This window comes from Labeo rohita, chromosome 18, assembly GCF_022985175.1.
Source record: "Labeo rohita strain BAU-BD-2019 chromosome 18, IGBB_LRoh.1.0, whole genome shotgun sequence".
Taxonomy (NCBI): Eukaryota; Metazoa; Chordata; class Actinopteri; order Cypriniformes; family Cyprinidae; genus Labeo; species Labeo rohita.
In genome coordinates this window covers 18621001-18641427 of record NC_066886.1, presented here as the reverse complement: position 1 = coordinate 18641427, position 20427 = coordinate 18621001, and the positions used below count along the sequence as shown (strand labels likewise).

The window sequence follows — 20427 nt, the reverse complement described above, 5'->3', positions numbered from 1 at the left end:
CATTACTGGAGCTAATTTATGGTGGGAAATATGGATAAATATGAATGTGGACTGTAGGTTGCGCGTTTACACTGTACCAGAACCGATTTGTAATTCAAATCAGATGTTTTGCAGGTGAAGAAATCAGTTCTGTTTGTTCAGAAAGTGTAATCAGTATTGGAATGTACTGACAGGGCACATCAGAGGTGAAATGCATAGAGTTGTAGTCAAAATGTAAAAAAACATAAGGCATCATACAAAATGTGTGTTATTTTTTATGTAGTATACTTCAGAAAAATCCTTCAGGTCCCACAAATACTTTGGTTTTCCAGTATCTTTAGCATATTTGAGATTGCGTATGATTTTGAGACTCATTTTTGTCACACTGAGGACAACTGAGGCTCTCATATGCAACTGTTTACGAAAGTTCAAATGCTCACTGATACTCCAGAAGAAAACATGATGCATTAAGAGCCAGGGGTGAAAATTTTTTAACAGAATAGAGATGTGTACATTTTTTCTTATTTTGCCTAAATATCTTTTTTCATTTAGTACTGCCCTTAAGAAGCTACAGAATATTTCAGTTACATATTTTCCAGAAGACAAAACAAGTTCAATATACCTTTCACATTCAAAAATTTTTCACCTCCTGGCTCTGTTTTTCCTTCTAGAGCATCAGTGAACGTTTGATCTTTTTACAGTAGATGTGTATGAGTCCCTCAGTTGTCCTCAGTGTGAAAAGATGAATCTTAAAATCATACAATCATTGTTGGAAAGGGTTCAAATACGCATATGCTGGTAAACCAAAGAATTTGGGATTTTTATGAAGAACAGCGGGCAGTTTAACTATTCAGGACAAACCAATTTGAGTCAGATTTTAGCTGCCTGAACAAAGCCATTGAGTTCACTGAGCTGTACAAAACAGGAAATATCACAGATTTTGTAGCAATAATGTTACATGATTATGGCGTATGTGTGATTGCCAGTGCAGTGCTCACATGTGTAGTAACAGACTGGGGTTGTTCTTTTTTTTCCTTCGTAGATCTATGAATGATTGTGTACCTATATATAGGTACATATCAGTGGAAAAAAGTTTTTTTTATGTGGGTATTTTATGTTTACAAAGTGAGTCCATTGCAAACTTTTTCCCCCAGAAGTTTTCTAAATCTTTCAGAAAGCATTTTTTTTTCTACACCTAAATCTGTTTGACACATGCTTACATTATAAATAGAGTTTCCTCTAGCACAAGCTTCAAGGGAACCCATTTTTTGATTTGGATTTTTCCACCTGCTGTTGCCTGTACTCATTGTTGGAGGCCGAATCCCTGCCAAAGTCTGATTTCTTATTTGATGCTGTCCATTTATATCCATTATTGATGAAGGTAGCAATGCGTTCTGTGTCAGTTAAGAAAGTTATATGTATCTGGCCTTGAGCTGTCTATTGATTCAGTGTAATAGGCAAAATCACACGTCTGCCCACTGATCAAAAGAGATCGAGTGAAATTCATTTCCTTTAACAGGGTATTGACAGGAAAACAACAACAGAGGCAAACAGTTTCACTACGATCCATTCTAATAATGGAACTTCTAACAAATTTAAAGATGAAACAAGCTTAGTAGTTTAAGCTGATGCTAAAGCTGAAGCTAAAACCCCATGAAATTTTGTGTTTGTGTTTTTTTGGCTTTTAATCCATGTCTTTTAGCTGTGAAGCCATCTACAGTACTGTGTATGCTAGAAGGTAGAGCCAGGGGTGAAGACTTTTGAACAGAATGAAGATGTGTACATTTATCTTATTTTGCCTAAATATCAACTTTTTTTCATGTAGTACTCCCCTTCAGAAGCTGCAGAAAATGCTTACATTTTTCCCGGAAGATAAAATAAGTTACATTTACCCTTATCTTTAAATTCCAAAAGTTTTCACCCCAATGATTGTTTGAACTTTTTGTAATAGTTGCGTATGAGTCCCTCAGTTGTCCTCACTCTGAAAAGATGGATCTCAAAATCATACAGTCATTGTTGGAAAGGGTTCAAATATGCAAAAGATGCTGGAAAACCAAAGAAGTTGTGGGACCTGAAGAATTTTTGTTTAGAACAGCAGGCAGTTCACGATAAACGAGGGACTCTTTAAAGGAGAAGTCCACTTCCAGAACAAAAATCTACAGATAATGTACTTACCCCCTTGTCATCCAAGATGTTCATGTCTTTCTTCAGTCGTACAGAAATTATGTTTTTTTTGAGGAAAACATTTCAGGATTTTACTCCATATAATGGAATGCTATGGTGCCCCTAGTTTGAACTTCCAAAATGCAGTTTAAATGCGGCTTCAAACGATCCCAAATTCGGTTGTAAAGCTGAGAAAGAAAGGTCTTATCTAGCGAAACAATCAGTTATTTTCATTTTAAAAATACAATTAAATACTTATTAATCTCAAACGCTCGTCTTGTCTTGCTCTGCCTGAACTCAAGACAGTTAGGGTGTGTCGAAAAACTCCAGGGAGTTTAATATATAAAATATAAATTGTATTATTTTTATGAAAACAACCGATCGTTTCACTAGATAAGACCCTTCTTTCTTGGCTGGGATCATTTAACACTGCATTTTGGATCGTTTAAAGCTGCATTTAAACTACATTTTGGAAGTTTAAACTTGGGGCACCATAGAAGTCCACTATATGGAGAAAAATCCCAAAATGTTTTTCTCAAAAAAACATGATTTCTTTATGACGGAAGAAAGAAAGATGTGAACATCTTGGATGACAAGGGGGTGAGTACATTACACTGTGTGCAGAATTATTAGGCATGTTGATATTCTGGTCATATTTTTTTTCCAAACACATTTTACCAATTCCAAACCACATCAGTCTTAGTAACTACTGTTAATTTTGTATTTAATCATTTATATGTGATGTATAATTGTCCGTGAAGGCTGGAAGTGAAAAACTCCTTATATTCAGGTGTGCAGGATTATTAGGCATGTTTTCGTTTACAGCTAAAATGAGCCAAAAAAGATATTTAACCCAGACTGAAAAGTCCAAATTATTAAATGCCCATGAGAAGAATGCAATACTAATGCATTACAAGAATTTGCAAAGTTAAGGCTTGACCATTGGACAAAGAAATGCTTGTTGAGTCTGCATGGTCAGAAAAAACAGGTGGAGAAGAAAAGATGCATGTTAACTGCAAAAGAATTAGGAATTAAGGTGAAGAATTAGGTGTGACACCATCAGGAACCGTTTAGTCTCCAGCGCCACCATTTTCCAGAACTGCAACCTACCTGGAGTCTTCAGAAGTACAATGTGTCAGGTTCTCAGAGACTTTGCTTGGTAAAAAATCCTAAAAAATGCCCCTTACTTAATAAGAATAACAAGCTGACGTGTTGTGAAATACATGAAGACAGTTTTTTTATATGCTTTATAGACAGATAAGTTGAGAGTGACTCTTGAAGGACAAGCATCACATCCTCTTGTGCCTCTGATTCAAGAATTTATCTTCCAAAATCTGGCAGTAAGTTTTGGGAGTTCATGTTTAGTCTCTTATCCTGAAAAGTCTGACTTGCAGAGATGGACTAAAATGAACTCCCAAAACTTACTGCCAGATTTTAGAAGATAAATTCTTGAATCAGAGGTACAAGAGGATGTGATGCTTGTCCTTCAAGAGTCACTCTCAACTTATCTGTCTCTAAAGCATATAAAAAAACTGTCTTCATGTATTTCACAAGACGTCAGCTTGTTATTCTTATTAAGTCAGGGGCATTTTTTAGGATTTTTTACCAAGCAAAGTCTCTGGGAACCTGACACATTGTACTTCTGAAGACTCCAGGTAGGTTGCAGTTCTGGAAAATGGTGGCGCTGGAGAACTGGAAACGGTTCCTGATGGTGTCACACCTAATTCTTCACCTTAATTCCTAATTCTTTTGCAGTTAACATGCATCTTTTCTTCTCCACCTGTTTTTTCTGACCATGCAGACTCAACAAGCATTTCACTGTCCAATGGTCAAGCCTTAACTTTGCAAATTCTTGTAATGCATTAGTATTGCATTCTTCTCATGGGCATTTAATAATTTGGACTTTTCAGTCTGGGTTAAATCTCTTTTTTGGCTCATTTTAGCTGTAAACGAAAACATGCCTAATAATTCTGCACACCTGAATATAAGGAGTTTTTCACTTCCAGCCTTCACGGACAATTATATATCACATATAAATGATTAAACACAAAATTAACAGTAGTTATTAAGACTGATGTGGTTTGGAATTGGTAAAATGTGTTTGGAAAAAAAGATATGACCAGAATATCAACATGCCTAATAATTCTGCACGCAGTGTATCTGTAAATTCTTGTTCTGGAAGTGGACTTCTCCTTTAACAACTATACTATATTCATTGTTTTTACAAAACTTTTAATGCTAATAATAGTCTACTGGTGTTATACTTTTAGTCATTTTGAAATTAAATTGCCTTTTTAACCTTTTTTTTTTTCATGTTATTTTTTTAACATAGGATACGTAAGAAGAGTACTGCATGTTTAGCAGCTCATGAAGACCAGAAGACTGTTAAACCGGTGTCCTGAGAGTCACTTCTTGTATGCTCATGTGCTGACAGTGAGAGATGTACGACTGGATGTGACCTGTGACGGATGAGGGGATTAGTATTGATCAAGTGTGCAAGCCCACAGACACGGGGGATGAATCAACAGTCCATTGCCTTCTGTTGCAGTGTATTCATACAGCCCCCACTCCACCCTGCAGTCAACGCTACTTACCACATCAACCGCACCATAAATCCAGTGGGAAAGGAGCTTGACATTGCGCTTGTCGGTAAGAAATGTCAACCATAATATCTCAATGATTCTCTATTGCTCTCGGACTACCACACAATCTGCATGTACAGTTTCTTATACAGTCAGTGTTTGTCTCCATGGAAACAATACCTATGGCTAGTATGGAGGGAATATGTGGGGGATGTCTGGGGGAGGGGAAAATGGATACTTTTGGGACAAAATCAAATCACTACTTCCCTTTGTTCAGAAGTCTTGGTATAAAAAGAGATTTGAATGTATGTCAGTGAATAATTCATACTGTAATTCTAAATAATTATTTGAAATGTTGCAGTTAAACACTTCAGTGATCCAGTCTGGCATCAAGTTTCAATACATTAACAAATCATGAGTCAATTATCTCTGGCTGTAGTTTCTTCAAACATTTCTGTCAACAGACACGGTGGGAATGCTGATGTCAAAATTGCATGTTGCGTGCGTTTACACTGTAGGCGGAAAATGCAAGAACGCACTACAGACAATAGATTGTCTGTTAAATGTTTGAAGTGTGCGGTAAAGCGATGCTGTTGATAATGGCTGGGTCCACGTGTGCAAGAAGACGTGTGTCATTTACAGGAAAATTGGTAGGTTTTGTTCTGAAAGAGAATTCATCACCCAGTCTCATGTTATGATTAATTCAGGCAAACCCAGACAAAGTAAATGCCGCTTTATTCTGTAGTCAGTAGCCCACATCAACAATTCACTTTTGGCCAAGTTTCCAAACTTGTTTCTGTAAAGTTTTGGAAGTCACTAGGGAAAAAAAAATGTAACTGTGAAACTGCCATGAAACCTCACACTGTTACCTGAAGCGTTGTAACTAATCACTCAATGTGATAAAGAAATATTAAAAATAAAGTTGATATTGATATTTGATGCTATTTTAAATTTCTAATATTTTTATTATATTTTAACACTTTTTATTTTTAACAAAGATTTAAACCGATCAAAAGTATCAGTAAAGACATTTATAAAGTCACAAAATAATTCTATTTCAAATAAGTTTTGATTTTATTTCATAAGCTTTTTACTCAAAAAACAATCCTGAAGAAACAGTTTCATGGTTTCCACAACACAACTTATTTCAACATAATATAACAAATGTTTTCTTAGCACCAAATCAGCATATTAGAATGATTCTGAATGATCTTGTCACTCTGAAGACTAGAGAAATGGCTGCTGAAAAGCCAGATATGCCATCACAGGAATAAATCACATTTGAAAATATGTTAAAATAGCAAACAGTCACCTGAAATTATAATAATATTTGATGATATTATTCTTTTACAGAATCTGTGATGAAATAAATGCAACCTTGGTGAGCATAAAAGACTTAAAAAACAACCAATCCCAAACTTTTGCACAGAATATTATGTTATGTTGTTATGTTATGTTGTGTTATACTTGACATAAAATAGCATAACTGCAAAAGCTAATGGTGAAGTTTCGAGACTAAAGAATGTGGTGGTACACTGTCAGTTGTTTACAAGCAATAATGAGGACAAGCAATTACGTCATAGAAACAGCGTGTATAAGAACTACAGGAATGTGAATAGGTTATGTTATGTGAGTAAGACAGGTTTATCATGCCTTATTTGCTGCATTTTTCCTCATCATTAGCATTTCTGAACTTGTGAAGCTGTGAATAATAACTGATGCTCATCATTAAATATGTTAATTGGATGTGATTGTGTAGTTTGTAGACACGATTAACTGGTAGAAATTTGTCAACCGGGAGAGATTTTAGACTATCGTCTCCATCATGGTTATATGCTTACGTGACATTGCTGTGCTACGTGGTCACGAAAACATATCGTTTGCACGTCTTTAAGCATTGCGGTTTAAAAACAAATGATTTTAAGATGTTGAAACACAATCAACAATTAAGAAAGAAAACACATTTGTGACAGCATATTGGATCTGGACAACAGTCTAATAATTCTGCTGTCTGTCATTCATGTTAATCAAACAACAAATCTCTGACTGCTTATGACGAAATTATTTTTGTAACTTTAATAAGAATCATTTACAGTTCAAGTCAAAAGTTTCCATACACCTTGCAGAATCTGCCAAACGTTAATTATTTTACCAAAATAAGGGGGATCGTACAAAATGCATGTTATTTTCTATTTAGTACTGACGTGAATAAGATATTCCACATAAAAGATGTTTACATACAGTCATACAAGAGAAAATAATAGTTGAATTTATAAAAATGACCCTGTTCAAAAGTTCACATACTGTTGATTCTTAATTCTGTGTTGTTATCTGAATGATCCACAGCTATGTGTGTTTTTTTTTAGTGATAGTTGTTCATGAGTCCCTTGTTTGTCCTGAACAGTAAAACTGCCTGCTGTTCATCAGAAAAATCCTTCAGTTCCCACAAATTTTGTAGTTTTTCAACATTTTTGTGTATTTGAAACCTTTTCAACAATGACTGTATGATTTTGAGATCCATCTTTTCACACTAAGGATAACTAAGGGACTCATATGTAACTATTACAACTATTATTAAACGCTCACTGATGCTCCAGAAGGAAAAATGATGCATTAAGAGGTAGAGTGTAAATTTTTGAACAGAATAAAGATGTGTACATTTTTCTTATTTTGCTTGATCATATTGTTTTTCATTTAGTACTGCCCTTCAGAAGCTACAGTAGATACTTACATGTTTCCCAGAAGACAAAATAAGTTTAATTTACCCTGATCTTTAAAATCCAAACGTTTTCCAACTCTCTTTGAACTTTTACCATCTGGCCGGCGCTACAGAGCCCCAAACACCAGGACAACCAGGCACAAGAACAGTTTTTTTCCCCCAGGCAATTCTCCTTATGAACAGTTAAATGTTCCCCCCATGTGCAATATAATGTCCAATAACTTTTTATTTATTAGTTACCACCCCCATCCTAGCACATCCCTGCATCTCTACCACTTATTTATTTATTTCTCAATTTATTTTTCTAATTTTTGTATATTTATATTTACATATGTGTATTTTTTTCTCATCTTATGTTTATTGTCTGTATGTTGTTGTTGTCTCTGTGTACTGGAAGCTAATGACACTAAAACAAATTCCTAGTATGCGCAAGCATACTTGGCAATAAAAGCTCTTTCTGATTCTGATTCTGGTTTTCACCCTCTGGCTCTTAATGTTTCCTTCTGGAGCAACACAGCATTAAAATACAAGTGTATGTAAACTTTTGAACGGGGTTGATTTTTATAAATTCAACTATTATTTTCTCTTGTGGACTATATGTAAATGTATTTTATGTGAAATATCTTATTCAGAAAAATAACACACGTTTTGAATAAACCCTCTTATTTTGGTAAAATAATTACCATTTAGCAGATTCTGCAAGGTGTACACTTTTAACTTCAACTGTATTTAATTTACACAGTATAAGAAGAAGAATAAAAACACTTGAAGAATATCCAATGTTTTTTATACATTTGATTACTTACTACAATGTGTGTAGCACTTGTTTATTCTACTGTAGTTTTTTTGTCCTATTGCTTGTAATTAGTTTCTTATTCTTATTTAATTGCCTTCAATGAGCTTGAGCTTAACATTCAACATATCGCTCTACTTTGTTCCAGAGTGGTGGAAACGAGAAGCATCTTTGCGTCCTCCAGCTGGTTCGAGCGATGGACTAAATGACTAAATCTAAACCCAGTAGTCATGTTACTATTTTCTATTCTTCGCAAAGCTATGCAACAGTAAAATGAAGTGGACAACTACCCAAGAGTACTCTCAACACTCCAGCTGCTCACAGAAGTATATTTTGTTTAGAAATTCCATTGATTGCTCATAGGTCGAGGAGCTTTCACCTTATGCGCTGTATGAAATTGAAACATCGTAGACGTGTGATTGAATACATGTTGTTGAGTACCAACTGAGGAGATTTTCAATACTCAACGCAGTTACAGTGGATATCCAAGAGACGCAGGTGTCCAAACTGTGCAAGAGCCCTTATAGCTTAGATTCAAGAGGTCTGACTGGTAATACAAATGCTAAAGTGTCACACCGTCTTGAAATCTTAACCTTTACATATGACCTAACCCACAGCCAGGGAACCTGTTTGGGGTTAAATCCCTCAGCCCAAAACTGAACCTTCCTCTTTGCATCCTTAAAAGGAAAACCCCCTTTGAAACATCCTTCGGAAAAAAAGAGAGAGGTTCGTTAAAGCCTGCCAGCTGCAAGCATACTGATAACAGCCATATCTGGATATAAGCAGTATCCTTGGTCAGGCTATGAGTTCTGACACACCTGTGACTGAACTGCACTCACTCGTCTGGTACAAGGGTTTCCACAGGAACGGCTCACGTTAAGTCAGTGGAATAGAACGGTTGCATTCGTCTTGTGTAAACAGATATGCTGATTCATGCAGGATGTTAGCCAGGTAATAAAGGTGGACATGAAAAGCAGGTTATCACCAAAACCTTCTCAAGGACTTTCAAGGACAGTCTGATCTAAGCCTATACAGTATTACTGCAAAGCCTCACGACTGAAAACAATGACCTTTTGATAAAGGTCAAGCAAATGTTTTTCTTAGAATCCACCATTTACCATCCATTATTTATTTAATACAAATTTAAAAAGAGTTGAATGTCATACGGGTTTGGGTGAGTCAAAAGGATAGTTCACCCAAAAATGAAAGTTCTGTCATTAATTACTCACCCTCACGTCGTTCCAAACCCGTAAGACCTTCATCTTCAAAGCACAAATTAAGATATTTCTGATTAAATCCAATCTTTTTTTTTTTTTTTAGGAGAAACCTGAGAAAGTGTCCAATTGATGTCCAGTGCTGGTCAGGAGAAACAGCTGAGTCAAGACATCTCAGGTGTGATTTTTTCTTTCCTATACGTTCCGTTCCGCAGTTTTGTGTTTTTGGGAGGATAATAGTAGCAGCTTTTAGGGAGCTATTTAAAGCCTTCATGGTCATCTGCTGCATTTCTTCACTAAGAAGCGCACATCAAAGAGAGCTATCATCGCAGTCAGCGCAATGGACAGGACGAGTCCAGAGCTTTTCAGCGCATGGCTTTTTCATCTGCAATAGCTGTCGCTCAGCTCTCCCAGTCACTTTAATGGCAGCAAGAATTCAATTAATCCCAGGAAACCGGGAGCACAGGTTCATTTTCAGCTTAGGCTGACGTTGCTTACAGCAGCTCGGTTTACCCTTCCTCTCTTCTTGTGTTCTGCCCTGGGCACTACGCTACTTGAATACCGAATGCACCGACCATCACCTGTGCCTGACCTCGGAAATACCCAAAGAGATGATGTGTCATTGCCCTGCCCAGATCAAATATTTCTGAGGGGCAACTGAGAAGAAACCGGTGGCAAATGATGGTTCAGAAAAACCTACACAAATATATGTCCTCCCTAAATTGTGTTTTCTTGCGTCTTGCGTCTCTTTCTTATAAAGTACTTCATACTTTATGTAAACTTCTAAAATAGCCTGGATTTGCACGTACAAACAAACTCGGCGTGGAAAAATAGATAAGGGCGGTTATTCCACCTACCCATGAACACCTACACTCACCTCTCTTCTACTGAACATGCTTTAGATATTCCACAAATGGAATGAAAATTGTCTCTCGTGTACTAACTTGACATTCTATAATGTTACACAGCTGAATATTGTGAAGCGTATTCAAGGTGGGAGTTGTCTGAGAAGGAGTCTTCAGCATTATTCAAAGTGGGCCGAGGACCATCTGGTGGCTAGAAAGATGCTGAGATGCATATTGTATAAAATTTGAGGTTGCATTATAAGCCTGTAATTAACTATAACCTTTATATAGTACTAAATTAATGTATTTGAATGTTATTTTCATACGTATAAGAACAAATGATTCTAACAAATAAGGAATAGAAATGTATATAATTTTATATGGATCTACAAACGTTTTATACATAAGTATTAATACTTTTGTATATTTTTTATGAGGTTGGGATAAAACCACTATATTAATTTTCCTTCATATATTAATGATTTTATATCACACTTTATATATTAAATTTACCTTAATTTGATTAAACACCTGTTTTATTATTTATTAATGTATTTTTTTTTTTTTTAAAAGAGCTGCTATATTAATGAAATTGATATGGCATTATAAGCCTGTAAAACCCTATAATAACATTTATATAGTACCAAATTATTGTATTTATTGTTATATTTTCATACATGTAAATGAATATAAATTTATTTGGATCTATTCACATTTTTACACAAACATTTTTATACAATTTACAAAATTAATATTTATGATCTTTGCAAAAAACAATTATATTAATTTCCTTTGAGCATTAATCATTTTATATCGCACCTTATATATTCAGCTGAACTTTAGTAAATTATTTTATTAAAATGACATTAATTTTATTACAAAACCTATTTTATTATTATTATTATTTTCACAAAAAGAGTTGTGATAATAAAAAAACTGAAGTTGCATTATAAGTTTGGTTTATACATTTCAAATATCAAGTATTAAATTAATATATTTACATATTATATTGGATTTAAACACTTTTTTCAGTTTCATTCCGAACATTTTTTTCTACAAATAACTACTTCTAGAAATTTAGATATTTTATACCATGTATACATTTTTATACATACGTATATAAGTATATATAAAAATTTTCATACATTTTTATGATTCTTGTACAAAATAATCTAGTCATACATTTTACTTACATTTTATTTATTAACTTAAATTAATTTATTTTTTTTATTTCAATTTCAATTTATTTATATTACATTAATTCATTAACATATTTTAATGTGGTAATTTGTGTATACTGCATATCATAATTTATATATTTACCTGAACTTACTTTATTGAAGTTACCTATATATTTTTTTTTTCAAAAATAGTTTATGAACCCCTGCACTACCGTCAAACCAGTAGTAGTTTTTAGTTAATGTAAGGAAATTATACCAAGATATTAAGATGACTGAAGAACAAAATAATTACATACACTGTCTGTCAATCATGAATTAAGTACATATTCTAATAATACATAATACTGAAAATGGGACCACTTCAGGTAACATGACTTGACCTTATGAATTTACATATTACGTACTATAGTTATAAGGTTACGTCCTGCAAATAAGAAGCACTACTGAAGCAGTCAAGCAAACAATGAGAAATCCCATTAGCATGCTCCAGCAATTGAATTGAATGAGGATGGAAATTGCGTGTGGCTCCCTGAGCGACCTGACTGGATGGTTAAAGAGGTGGTGTTCATTCTGCAGGGAGCGAAAATCACTTTGCCTGCCACTGTCTGCATGTCAGTGTAATTACAACCACATGGGGACGAGGGGAGAACCGTGATACCCAGTTGATTATGGCCTTAATAATATGCTGGAAATGAGAAGCGTTCCACTTGGGTCTCTTGTGGCCGAACCAGAGCAGTAATGTATGTATGTTTTTTCTGTTTGTCTTGCGAGATAGAATACAAGCTCCACATACTGATTTCCTAACCAAGAAATCTTTCTTTTGGCTAATTCACAGAACTAATTTTGGCTTGATATATGCTCCCAAAGACTCCGGATTTGATCCAACTCCAAAATCGCACCTGTGGAAATTCAGCTTCTCTCCAACCCCACTCATTCCTTCTCGCTCTCTCAAAATTTCAATGCATGTTTCAAGCTGCCTATCCGAGCATCTTCCAAAAGAGGCATCTGGGGGCCAATCGCATTCAGCCACAGTCCTCCTCTGCGCTGCCAAGCTTTTTGCCGAAATTACCGACGAGGGTTTTGTCACTCCGTAGCCGCTAGATGAGTGGCAGCTCTCTACAACTCATGCAAAGCCCACATGATGAGACACCAACAAGTTTGCGTGTGCGAGAGAGATAAAGAAAGAGCAAAAGGGAGTGAGAAGACGTCTCGTCTCATGTTTAACACTAAATGAGATTGCCTGCATCTGTTCCCTCAAGAACCCTAGGAAATAAGACCGTCCCTGTCACTTTGTTCTTTTCTTCTCGCCTCTGTGATGTTCCACTTCTTCAGTCTGCAGAGAGGAGTTTCTGACAGCTGAGAAGGTTTCGGTTTTGTGCCATTGGGCGCTTGCTTAATTGTGTACGTTTGAAACGAGCACCATACATTGTGTGAGTCGCTGCTTTGTGCATTATACTCTCCCATCCTGAGAATGTATAGCTCGTCTGATCTTTACAAGAGACACCCATCTGTCAAGGCACTTCATGTTCTGAAGACTAAAATGAAAGCACTTTTCTCTCCTGAGAGATGTTACCGAGTCCTTCAGATTAAGCGTTTCAGTCATGTTAACTAGGTTGTATTACTCTGCTAAAGGCGATCGTTCTCTCTCTTTCTATGAGCATGCATGCATGTGTATTCTTCCACATGTTTATTTTACAGATGTACTCTCATCCACTGACTGACTTTCTTATTCAGATTTTGCTTGAGCTCTTCACCATGCTGTCTGACTGCGTGAAAATGCAGGTTAGCCTGTGGGTTAGCAAAGATTTTTCTAACAATAAACAGGGTGTAATTGCTACATCACCTAAAGCCGGGCTCACACTACAGGAGTTTTAGGCTGATTTATCCCCGATTTTCACCTCCTGAGAATCAGGGGAAAAATACCGATGTTTATATTTTGGTAATGTGAAGCGTTTACAGATGAAATCTTGTACCTCCTGATCTGCTCGCACACAAATCAGGGCCGTTTGATATTTAGGATTTTAAATTCACAATCCGTGTTGCGAAGTCAGGCGATTTGACCAATCATAACGCAGAATCCACCATTCTTCCCAACAAACAAATCAGATTGGAGCAGGGGCAGACTGGGACAACGTTTCAGGCCGGGAAATCTCACACTCATTCAGGCCAACCCACTCACCCACAACAAATTTTGAAATCACGGACAACAATATTTTTTTGTATGGCCATCATCACATAAAAAAGTTTAAATCCTTGCTGGGCAAGTATTACATTAGGACCATGTGTAATCGTTTTATCTTGCCTAAATGTCAAAATTTGTACAATAATAGCTACATGTATTTATATAAAAATCTTAAAACTGAACATGCTTTGTCCTAGGGAAAATTAACCATGGTATTACTAGGTTTAACTAGTAACCATGTGTTTTTGGTTTTATTTTTAGTAAAACCACGGTTAATTTTCGTAACTGTTGTGTTGTTTGCCTTAGCTCCCTCTAAACCTGTTTTAAAATGATGTGAATATTTGTCTGCTAAATTCCTACTCTTTATGTCCTTTTGTTAATTTTGCAGTAAATTACTGCTACTGCTAACTTTTGCTAGGAGTTTAATGCTTAACTAAGTAAACAAAGACAAAACCCTCAATAGTCTATTTACAGATGTAACTGACCGACCTGCACTTGACGTCCTGAACAGGACAGTTTTGTCTCTCTGCTCCATCTGGGCATCTGAGTCTTGAATCCTTTTGGCGGACGTGCGTGCACGAGGTGAATCGCGTTGGCAGTCAAGACTAACCAAATCATGATTTTATTAGAGTTTTATATTTAAATGGCGAATTTGAAAATAATCACTTTAGTACATTTGGCAGGTAACAAAAACAATAACAATATAATTTTTTTTTTTTTTTTCATAAATAATGAATTGTCCTGGTGCTCCCGATGGCCAGTCCGCCCCTTGACAGGAGCATAAAGATTAACTTGAACTTGAAATGTGTGTACTGACGTATTGACGTTAAGAAATTAAATAAGTTCTGATGTACATTAATATTTTGTTTGCTTTAAGTCCACCGAGGTTAATCTACTCTCCTGTCTGATTTGTTTAAAGAATGGCGGATTCATCGTTATGATTGGTCAAAACACCCTTCAATCAAGCTGTTTGCAAAGGGTCAATTTGGCTACTTTAGCACAGTTGCCGCGGGTTGAAGCGACTCCATTACCATGATATTTAATCAATGGAATGCAAATTTTACACCAAAAAAAGTGTATTTTACCCCCCGCAATGCGGCTTTTATCGGGACCCCCTCCAAAACCTGATTGGGCTGATTTTGAGTAGCAGTTAGACGGGTTTTATTGTGAAAACTTGGCAACCCTGTTCACAATAGCCAATGTGCAACCGCAAAACAAGCCAGTGAACACCATACTATCCCATGAGGCCATGGGAGGATTTGTGAATGGCAGAGAAGTGACAGATGCTAGCTGTAGGTCACATGACAATAACAATATGACATGGACGTAGTATTTCATACTAGACACATTTATATTATATAGAACACACTTTTTTATTGGTCGCAAAATAGTTGTTTGTTATTGATGCTATTTTTATTTCAGATGCAGGCCGAAATGTGAGATTTCAAGATTTGAACAGGGAATCCTGGCTAATTTGTTTTAGCTCTGGCAGAAAGCTCCTGCTGGTATAGATGTGGAAACTACCATTATGTGGATAAAAAGTGCTTTTCTCCTTTAGAGAGGCATTAAAAACGCCAAATAGACAATGAAAGAACAAATGGCAAACTTGCAGTTGTCTCTGCATGTTGGGATAGAAGAAGGTGTTTTATCTTTGAAAACTTAACACATGCTTCACCTTTAGATGATATTTTTAGAACAGTTTTGCTTAGAGGAGCCGTTTCAATCAGACTCTCATTATCAGCTCAGACAAGGCTGCCTACAGCATGATTTTTTATTTTTTTTAAACATCCCTCTCAGGGACTCTTGCACATCTTGTCTTTATCGAACACATAGACCTAACTTATATCCAACTTAAAAGTCTGAGCAGATGAATATTTCATTAGGGTCAACAGTAAACATATAAAACCATTGTCTACTTACAGCAAGTAAAAATGTTTCAATTTTGCATTCTTTTCTAACTGATCACATGGATTTTTTGTAATAATACAATTATAAATATTTCATAACATAAAAGTTACCCAAAAAAAAAAAAAATACTACTACTACTAATTATTATTATTATTATTATTATTATTAGTATTAGTATTATTATTTTATTATGGGACTTTCTTAAAAGTAATAATAATAATAATAATAATAATAATAATATTATTATTATTATTATTATAGGAATTTCTTAATAGTTGCATTATTGGGTATATATTTATATATATTTATTGGGTATATATTTCATAACACAACAAAAGTTACAACAACAACAACAACAACAATAATAATAATAATAATAATAATAATATATGTTTGTATTTCACCCTTTTGGAGCATAAAGCATGTTATTTATAATGTATTATTGAACTTGTTATACTTGCTTTTCAAATATCAGGGTTTTTTTTTAAAAAAAATCTTATTTTGTCTAAATTATTATGTACCATTTTATAATAAAAATGAAAAACTTAATAATAATAATAATAATAATAATAATAATGTATAATTTATTGCATTCATTTTATAACAATAGAATACATAAATGTTATATAAATAAAAAATACAAATTATATTATCATGATATTTTTCATATTATTAATATTATTAGTAGTTGGTATTTTGCTCTTTTGTGTTAATGACATAAATATTTAGATTTTTTTTTTAATATCTATTTTCAAAACTTATTTTAAGTGTAATTTATTGCAAACATTTTATAATAATAAAATACAAAAATGTTATAATAATAAAACATTCATTAACATAACACATTTTAAAGATTATCAAATAATATGGAATGAATATTTTGCCCTTTTGTGTTGGTGGCATAATTTTTTAAATATCTATTTTTCAATCTTATTTTATGTGTAAAAGTTTTATATTTATTTTATATTAATTTTTTCAAAATATTTTTTCTTTCATTTTTAGTTTTGTTTAAACAATCTTCCAATGTGGTCTCAGACTCTTTGACTCCACTGTGTATATAAAAAATCTCTATACATTAAATTACAATAGAATTGTAATATTTTATGTAATATAACAACATATTCACAGTACATTCACTGACATACCTATAGAAAAGTTTGATGGCAGTATTAAATCTCATCCTACAGTGCAAGACAGAAATACACATGCAAGTATGGAAGGTCAGCTGACATTTTTCTGCAGAGTCTTGTTATATTCTTGAGAACATTGTGGAGGTGCAGTAGCTGAGCTGCGTCTTATATTTTTCTGCATTGACATGGATTCATGGGTGTGTGGGGGTGGGCGGTGAGGGCCTGACAGATTTTCACAGAATGTGAATTTGTGTTTACTTTTTCACAAGCGAATGAAACAGGCCTTCACACTGTGCTTGCCTCAAAGATCCTGTAATCCTACAGCAGTCTTGCTGGCTTTAGTGAATTCAGGCTACAATTAACACAGCGTGATTAAAAAAGCACACCAGGGAGCCTCCGCAAACAAAGCAGAACTTGCCACCGAGGCAATAATTTTGCAGAGATTATTTATTCCTTTCAGCACCTTGGAGCGCTTAGGAGAAAATCAATAACATATGCAAACACCCGACCAAACACCAATCGCAAATCACCGGCTGTAAAATATATAAACAGCGCAAAGACAAACAGAGAAATGAGTTTTGGTCACAGATGGAGCTGTAACAGCAGCCTGCAGGTGCGTTTCACACAGACCTGCCCTTCAGCTCACAAAAATCAAGCAGCCATGTGAAGAGCAAAAATGAATCAGAATATCGACTGTTCAAGGTGCCCCGGGTTGCTTAAAGATATTTTGGTTTGTTTACATCTTTTTCTTTCATATTGGGGTTTTTGAATTGCTTACTGCAGCATACAAAATCACTGTTATTTACAGTCAGTTTTTGAAAGCTAGAAATTTTGCACTGTACTTGAAAAGGTGTATTTTGCAATAATGACTGACTGTATATTATTTTTATTACAAGTCTACTTGCCGAAGACTTAAATAGCTAAGTGAATTTCAGTCAAAATATTTTATTAGCTTATATTACCTTAAACTTCTGCCAAGGCTAGAACAGCTAGGAAATCAGAGCTATGGGCAGTGTTGATAATGTGCAGTCCATTGATCATCATTACAAAATAAACCGCACACGGATTTCAGGATCAATATTTACCTTTTAAAAGTTTGAGATCAGTAAGATTCTTTAATGTTTTTGACAGACCAATGCTGCATTTAGTTTAAAAAAATACAGTAAAAACAACAAAGCTGTGTGATATAAACTTGCAATTGCGAGATATAAACTTAAAATTTGGATTGCATAATATACACTCACAATTGAGAGAAATAGTCAGAATTGCGAGATAAAAACATACAAATTTAATTGTGAGACTTAATAACTCGCAATTGCAAGTTTATATTTCACAATTATGAGAAAAAAGTCAGAATTGTGAGTTTATATCACATAATTTTTAGAAAAAGTCACAATTACCTTTTATTTATTTTATTTTTTCAGTATTTTTTAAATTCAAAATAACATTTATTTATATGTAATGAATTTTTGTAAAATGTTAAAGCTTACTTTTTATCAATTTAATGCATCCTTGCTAAATAAAAAAATATATATTTCTATTAAAATATTATTATTATTCTAACAAGTATTTATTATATAATGTATAATATGTTAATAATAATAATAATAATAATAATAATCAATTTATAATATACTTTATATTTTATAATAAAATATATAAATGTTATAATAATACAAATTTCATTACAAATTATTTCTATCAAAAGCTTATTATTAATTTGAGACTTTCTTAGTAGTTGCTATTTCACCCTTTTAATGGCAGCATGAATATTTCATATTTATTTTTCATAATTAAACAATTTAGTAATTTCTAATATATATATATATATATATATTTTTTTTTAATCTTATTTAATGTCTTTTTTATATACATCTTACAAAAATACTGAACTAAAATATGGATTTTTAGTGTGGTCTCATTTCTCCAGTCACATGATCCTTCAGAAATCATTCTATTATGTTGATATGATTTGGATATTACTAATCAATGTTGAAAAGAGTTGTGCTGCTTGATATTTTTGTGGAAAATATGTTTTTACCCAGTATTTTTTTATTCAAAAGAACAGAATTTATGTATATGGAATGAATTTTCGTTGCAGCTTTACTTTTGATCAATTTAATGCATCCTTGCTAAATAAAAACATTATTATTATTATTATTATTATTATTTTTTAAATCATACTGACACAAAATTTTGAATGGTATCAAAATTAAGTATTTTATATTAAAATCTATGAATGGTATAATAATACAAATTTCACAAATTATTCAGAGGATTAATATTAATTTTATAATTTTCTTAGTAGTTGCTATTTCACTCTTTTGTGTTAATGACAGCATAAATATTTAATATTTATTTTTAATATTTAAACAGTTGAATAATTTTAATCATTTCTAATATCTGTTTCTTAAATCTTATTTAATGTCTTTGAATATGGATTTTTAGTGTGGTCTCATTTCTCTAGTCACATGATCCTTCAGAAATATGCTGATTTGGATATCATTATGACAACAGTTGTACTGCCGAATATTTTAAAATATTAAAATATTTTGTAACACTGTAAGGGTATTTATTTACTGTCACTTTTGATCAAGTTAAAGCATCCTTCTGAATAAAAATATGAATTAAAAAATCTCACCGATGGCGAAATTTGAATAAAAAAAGTTCACATTTTTATCACGGCTGTGTGTGTAGAAAGAAAAAAAGATCTTTCATAACTGTCACATTCTTTTTTCTTTGACATGCATCACTAGCCATGTAGTTCCTTGTACTCTTATTTTTGGTGAAACAGAAGGAGTTCTTGCTGTCACTATATCCTGTAAAATAATATTCACAGGATTTGCTTATGATTTTATGATGGACGAGCAGATTATTTCTAATAGTGAATGCTCATTTAATCTCCTAAAGAGACCAAGGCGCTTACAGAGGGACGGACAGCATACCGGTCTTCATGCCAATACTGCTGCTGTGAGCTTATAAAATAACCCAACAAGCCTTGCTTGAGCTGCTCTCTCTGGAATTGAGCATCGGAACCTTTGTGATGGTAGACAATATCTTAAAACACAAACCTGGATGAAGATCTTTCTGCTATTAGTTAAATGCAGCTCATGGCTGGACGCTTGTCTTTTCTCCTCACTTAAAGAAATGGAGACAGCCGAGGATATTTTCAGATATCTCTTTGTAACCGCTGGCATCTACTGACAGCGAGATAGACACCCCTCGATTTAATAAAGGCATCTACTGAAAACTCTATTTTATTCACAGCTGTCTATAAAATTAGTTCCATCGCTGCGTTTACCTGCTTGAAATGTGAGACCCAAATTGCTTCGACACAAGGCTGCACAGTCTGTCTCAACCACGTCTGCCATACTCTCAGTAAAATCGTGTAAGTGGCAATTTGGGCCTTATTGAACTGAGCTAAAAGCAGGGTAAGCTATTTGTCATGCCGTACGCAGCCCCAGACAGCATTTCAGGGCATAGGGTGGCTGTTTTATGAACTAGTATGGAGGGCATAAATGGATCAGGCTGTGTGGTTGCACATAGTGCGCTTCAAGATTCAGTTTCGCTCTACGACACGGTCAGTTGAATTTAATCTAATAGGTTCTCTGTATATTAACCAAGAACTCTAAATTAGAGGCTAAACTGTAGCTTTCTAAAGGTTAAGACAAACTGTTAGAAAATATAAGCAGACGTGGGAAATATTGGAACGCTTTTAATAGTATTACATA

The 20427-nt window shown here is 34.1% G+C and overlaps 1 protein-coding gene across 3 annotated transcripts in view; it reads right to left on the bottom strand.

Annotated features, from left to right (window-relative positions):
* Nucleotides 1–20427, bottom strand: part of b3gat1a (beta-1,3-glucuronyltransferase 1 (glucuronosyltransferase P) a) — a 107739-nt gene that overhangs the window by 55890 nt on the left and 31422 nt on the right. The gene's annotated exons all lie outside the window — the stretch shown is intronic.